The following is a 6,946-nucleotide window of genomic DNA, read 5'->3' on the forward strand; positions in this document are numbered from 1 at the left end:
ATTCTGTTAATGCAGATGATTAGTTAATATCTTTATGTATATATTTCTTCTGTACGTGTGTTTGTCACTGAACTCCTCCTAAACGGCTGGACCGATTTGAATGAATTTTTCTGTGTAACTTCAGGTGGATTCGAGGATGGTTTAGATTTACAAATCAGCCCGGCAGATGGCGCTGCAGACGGCATCTAGGTTAGTTATCTTCCCAAGAAATAATTTGCATGGCAAAACAACGTTTGCCGGGCCAGCTATTTTTTCTATAAATATTCGATATTTAGCTTTATTTGTGTATGTTGCGAACAAAATCTCATTTTTGTAAGAGTATCTTTAATTCTTTTTTCTTTCTAAATGTTGAGTCTTATTCAGTACGAAGGCTGGCAACAAGTTGTTAAGTTTTTTTTTATTTTTAATTGTCAATAACATCATTCTTCCTATTATTTCTACATAATTATAATTTAATCAGGCGTTTTTACAAAGTTACTTCTTCAAACCACAATATTTGGATTTATTATGTACACAAAATACTTTTTATACTAAAAAAAACTGTACAAACCGAGTTGATATAACTTTTTTCACACGACGCCGGGCCATTCTCAATTACCAAAACTTTCCCTTAAAAATCTCTCCGGTTCCGTATAAAAGCGATCGTATTGTCATAGATCAACAAAACAACAGATACGATAGTACTATTAAGCAGTTTGACAACATAATAATAGGTCTCGTCCCGTTTTCGCGTAAACTTTCATTATACTGGAATTATTCTCGTATAGCACGCCCGCTGCGATAAACAGTATACCTTGTAAGTTCTTTTTTTAAAGACATTGTGTCATTGAAACTAAAATTACGGTGTCACAAAGAATCACAATGGGGAAGGTGTTTGAAAAATATTTGCTTTTTGATGCTTCGAGTGTGTGATTGAAGTTTGGTCGCGACGACCACACAAGTACGGTTTTAGGGTTCCGTCATACTTTACTTTTGTATTGATTTTTTTTCCTACCTATGCTGATAGCCTTGAGAGGCTATATTAGCGTGTAGGTGAGCTCTTGGGGCTCAAACCGCAGTGTATCGCAGAAACTACCACCGGATCGGCAACGCGACCCACTGAGAAGATCCGGCGAGAAGCACAGTGGGCTGTGTCTATGGGTGTATTGATAGTTTTTGTTTCGAGATCTTTAATTACTTAAATATATATTTTAATCAAATATATATGACCTTTATTCACGTGAAAAGGAAGCCGCCTGACTACGTCGGAAATTTGGCGCTACTGCTCGACCTTCCCGGTCGGAGACCTAGAGATAGACCCAAGACAAGGTGGAGGGACGTAGTGCTGAAGGAGAAGAGAGAATGCAATGTTGCTCACGAGGATGTCGAAGACAGAGCGAAGTGAAGGAGTAAAGAAAGGAAAGCTGACCCCTGGGAAGAGAGAGAGAGAGAGAGAGAGAGAGAGAGAGAGAGAGAGAGAGAGAGATATGACCTTTATTTGTCTTTAAGTGGTTAGCTGGATTGTAACATACACTTTGAATTATATTTCTTTTACTCTTTAAATTTAATGGAATGTCAATTTCGTGTAGGTGAAATTTAAATACGGAACCTTCATGAAAAGTTTTTCGTGGCAATTTTTTTTTCTGTGTTGCCTTTACACCGTGAAATTGTATAAGTTGTTTTGACAATGAGCGCGAACGTGCGTCTTTCTCGATTCGTATTTTAAGCACGGTCCCTCGCAGGCTGGCTTCGGAAATTTGGTACAGATTCATTTCGCTAAATTTTTTTTTTGTTACGCTAATAATGTGAATGCTTACGAAGCTTGCGGACAAAAGTTTATTCGGAGACCAAAGCGCTTAAATGTGTTGACCCTGGTATGGCTGACTTCAATGAGCTTTCTGAGCACAAACATGCTCTACCTCCAATACTTAGAACAGGAAATAGAGATTATATTTAAGAAGGACTTAAGTTTGTGTATCTTTAATTAAAACATCTGATTTAGAGAGCAAATTTTCAAATTGATTAGAAGTTTTTTTATATTACATTTCATTAAACTATCCAGAATACATACATATACACTACTTGTCTAACAGAAGACTGAAATATAAGGGATGAATTAACTATATCGATAAGTACCTAATTAAATAAACAAAAATATAGAAAAAGGCTTGCATATGAACAAATGCCTTAAAACTTTTTTTTATCCTAACCCTTCTGGGCAGGCGAGTACATGTCCCACTTGATGGTGAGTAATTACCGTCGCCCATGGACGTCAGCAAGGTCAGGGGCAGTGTCAACCTAGCCTAGCTGCTATTGAATAGTATTTAAATAATACTAATAGTATAGTGCTATATAGGTAAAAGCAGCAACAATGACGCGTTTATTGATGTGACATACATTCGGCTTCATTCATATCACAGCTGTAACTAAAAAACCAATTCAATTGAGGATTAAAGTGGGCGAGTTAATAGCACGGGATTTTTTTGTACCGGGAACCGAATCCTCTTTGAGGTCCCCGCGCGCCCCCTTCGGTATGTGGGACTCAGGGGCCAAAAATGGTAGAAGTTCCGGCCTAAAATGGTAAAGATCAGGTATTTAATACGACCTGTACCAATAATCAAGCAAATAAACTTATTCAGAGAAGAGAATTTCTTACCTATTTCTGGAAAAGAGCATATTTTTATTAAACGTCACTCCTTAATCTTGGAAGCTGTTTTTTTTTTTTTTATTGCTTAGATGTATGGACGAGCTCACAGCCTACCTGGTGTTAAGTGGTTACTGGAGCCCATAGACATCTATAACGTAAATGCGCCACACACCTTGAGATATAGTTCTAAGGTCTCAGTATTGTCACAACGGCTAACCCACCCTTCAAACCGAAACGCATTACTGCTTCACGGCAGAAATAGGCGGGGCGGTGGTACCTACCCGCGCGGACTCACAAGAGGTCCTACCACCAGTCAAACGTGTGTCTACGTGTTAAGTTTTTTTTTTTTCATTCAAAAATTATTAGAACTGCCATTTCAGTATACGGGGCTTCTAAAGCTTTAGGTTTTTTTTTTTGAAAAATATTTCAGTGATACAAATTTTATTACAATATACAAACAACAGAGATCAGTAAGACCTCTCCCAGGTCCAAAGATATCAAGCGAACCGGTAAGGTAATGTAAAATGTACATTATTATGTTTGTAAATTTGGCTTTCAAATAATTTGATAACAGCTGGGAATCGAAAAAAGTGTATAATGGTATGACGCACTTACAGATTTGTCTAGTGCCTCAATAATAATAAATTTAAGGTGCGGCATTTCTTTACCTTAGTTCGTCTGCATACAAACACAGTAAATAAATTAATGCTTGTGAAATTATAATAATACATTAAAGAAAATTGCTCTTTTGGAACTATGACCATCCTGTATGCCTATTTCCACCGTACCTACTAGAAACCTCGGTTCATTTCACAAGGTGGTTGGCGGCATTTTCATTGTTAATGTAATCCGACGACTGGTGTAGTGGTAAGTGACATGGTCACTACACAAGGGGGTCGCGGGTTCGAATCCCGCCAGGGAAAGATATTTGTATGATAAATATAAATGTCTTTTCCAGGGTTATGGATGTATATTAAATATATGTATGTGTATAATAAAAATCTTACATTTATTTCCGTTATCTGGTACCTGTAACACAAGTTCTTTACGAACTTATCATGGACCAGTTAACGTGGCGTGATTGTTATAAAATAAAATAAAAAAATATGTCCATGGGCTCCGGTAATTTGTTGACACAGGTTGAGCCGTGTGTTCATCAAACATATTAAGCAAAAAAATATAATATACACACGCAACAAACCACCATCTAAAAATGGCGACTAATGAGAGAAATATTACGTGCGAATGAATTACAGAAAATCGACAAAATACTTAAAAACGAACTTGCACGAAATAAACAATACAACATTCCACAGCTCGAAGACTTTCACAAACACACATATCAAAGTTGTCTAGTTACCGCCAGCGTAATGTGCGCCCGAGTTTATTTAAATGTGTACATTTCATTTATTTTACCAGCGGAGCCACAGCCGACGTCTTATCGGGGCCTCGAATTAACGGTGACAATTGCGATTGCGAATGTCGTCTGTGTTCGAGCTTTGATGCTAAGTGCATCTTGCGCGTGTAGATCACGAATCGCAGAAGGGACAATTCCGTGATTTAAATTGTTCCTTGAACTACACAACAAAACCCCACATTGAAACCTCTATCGAATTAGTAAAACTTAGACCATACTAATCGGCTTGTCCTAAATATGAGTTCTCGACAAAAACTTCAAGAATCGACCTCCAAATAAATACAGGGCACGAAGACACGACTTTTGTTTTACGTGTCCCTATTTTGGCTCGTATTTCGGGACACTCGTCCACAAACGATCTCAATCACCAAAATTCAGTATCCCTTCTACATCGTGCTTAGTCTTTCCGAAATCCCTCACCTCGCTTATCACTCATTTATCTCCGTGTAAATAGATATCTTATTAGGTCTTCATAAGGCATATTTTAACACGCTCTATTCTTTGTATGTTATCACCGAATTTTGTTGACGGTTTTCATTTGTTTCCTTATATAAAGAAGATCGCAATGTCCGGTCTGCGTTTTATTAATCTGTGTCTTTAGCCTACGGCTAGTTATCGTGTGGCTGTTGACAGTAACGGCATCCTCACGATACGCCGCTAGATAGCGCCCGCACACGACGACCGCGCAGTTTTGAACACAATCCTCCATTTATTTTATTGTTCTTATTGCGATGAAACGCGTTTAAGCTCTACAATAAACTATTCTTTGACATCGCCTCTGACAGCTGGCTTTATTGAGATACTTAGGGTTTTTTTTAAAACGCTAAAGCAGGATTGTTCTCGACACACAAACATCAAATGTATTATGTAAATAAGTTCACACGTGATCATTTAAATATCTGTAAGCTTCGGGTCACAAAAAAAAAAAAAAACGAAACATAATCCCTTGTGATGTTATTGAATAAAATGTTGTCGAAAAAATTCAAAGGCTCTGAATAAAAACGGAGTGTACTATCTGTAATATGATATTCTACATCGTAATGGGCGGTGGGCGGTATTACGCCGTCCCCACCCAGATCCGCCCAAAGTCGGCTTTGATTGGTCGCGGCGTACACGCATCGCCTTGAAACGCCGATCAAAGAAATTCAATTCAAGTCCACTCTTATTGTAGACTAAGTGTAATCGGTATACGAAAGAAAAAAATCATAAGAGCGACCTCAAATCAATACGATGCCGTTTTAATACCATAGATGGGCATTAAGGCTACGATCTTCTTAATCTTAAGCAGTTACCTACTAACAGTAGTGTAGCTATAGGATGGCAGGCCTGGCATAGCCCCACCGGACCGTGGTCGGTCAAAGTTCCAAACGTAACATTTGAAATAAGATTTTGTATAAAAAAATATTTGTAGGTACCAAAGTACTTAAAATCGATTAAAGTTAGACATCACTAAATATCGTATACAAATTGAAGTAATTTATTAAGATTCAATAAACGCTTTCATTTTTAAAAAAAAACAAAATTTATAATGGATTACATTTATCTAAAACGCACACAATATTAATAATAATGTCGAGTAACTGCTCCGGTGATATTTTGTTAAGATTAAATTGCAACTTTTTTACTGTCTTTTACTGGGGATCCTAATGAGGATCCAATGAATTAGCCACGGAACTCTGATGGTATGGCTACCCCATTGCCTACCAGTAGCATCGATATTGTATTGCAATAGAATTTGTCCTACCATTCAAATTAAAACCTATTCATGTTTCATAGCAGAAATAGGTAAGATGGTGATATCCAGACATACGCGTGTTCGAACCTACATAAATAAAACCGAAAACAACACGAGACCCACATAAAACAGAATTAAGAACCTATTTCTAAAGCTAAAAATGGAAAATTTTTAATCAACTAAACACACCAATAGCAAACACAAATAATATAAAATTGTTAAGAATCTAGTCAATTAAAATAACTCAAAAACTACTAGGCGGATCTTGATAAATAAGACAGTAGGTACAGAAGCAAGAGCACTAAAATAAATAAATAAATCATCAAAAGAACACACATAAAAAATACAGCCTAATTCGTGACATCCACCTTTTATGAAGTCGGTTAAAAAAATTAAACAAGATAAAAGTGCGGTTACAAAAAAAATTAAAATGCGAAAGCCCTGTCTCGTCCAAACTCGTCGCAATAAATTCTATTAAAACATACCCGAAACAGGTGTAGCTGATAAAGTTGTTGCATCACAATCTATTCGATGGAGAAATATTTTAAAAGCATACTCACTATATTATTTTGGATCTTCTTCTTCTGAATCGGTCTCTTCATTACTGAAGGTCGTGTCTAATCTAAAATGTGGACCACTCGATGCACAATGCTTCCCCACGTCTTCCTGTCCACGGCGGTCTTTATAGCCTCGGTTATTGGCAGGCCGGTGAGCGTCTTAACCAGATCAGACCAGCGGACCAGCTTCTCCAAGTTATCGGGGCCTCTACGAGCTCTATAAGTATATTTCTCTATATTCTTCTATTTGCTAGTAGCCTAAAAAAATATTTCAGTTACGCTCTGGCGGGTAGGTGAGCTCACGGGCTCAACCTTAGAGAATTTGCTAACACCAGCCCTAACAAGAGCTGTGCTTCGTTGAATCTACCACCGGATCGAAATCGCGACCTACTGAGAAGATCCGGCGAGAAACTCAGTAGGGAAATACTTACATGAAATATAATGTGTACAATTCATTTAACTGCAATGGCACTAGTATTTCAATTCGATCTCGTTCGATTATTGGTTAACGCGTAAGACAAAACGCAAATGTGTTTGATCAATGTAAAAAGGCAGCAAAACACTTGTAATATAAATCCTCCGACAATCAATACAAACAGCTTATAGATCAT

This window comes from Bombyx mori, chromosome 3 (assembly GCF_030269925.1).
Source record: "Bombyx mori chromosome 3, ASM3026992v2".
Taxonomy (NCBI): domain Eukaryota; kingdom Metazoa; phylum Arthropoda; class Insecta; order Lepidoptera; family Bombycidae; genus Bombyx; species Bombyx mori.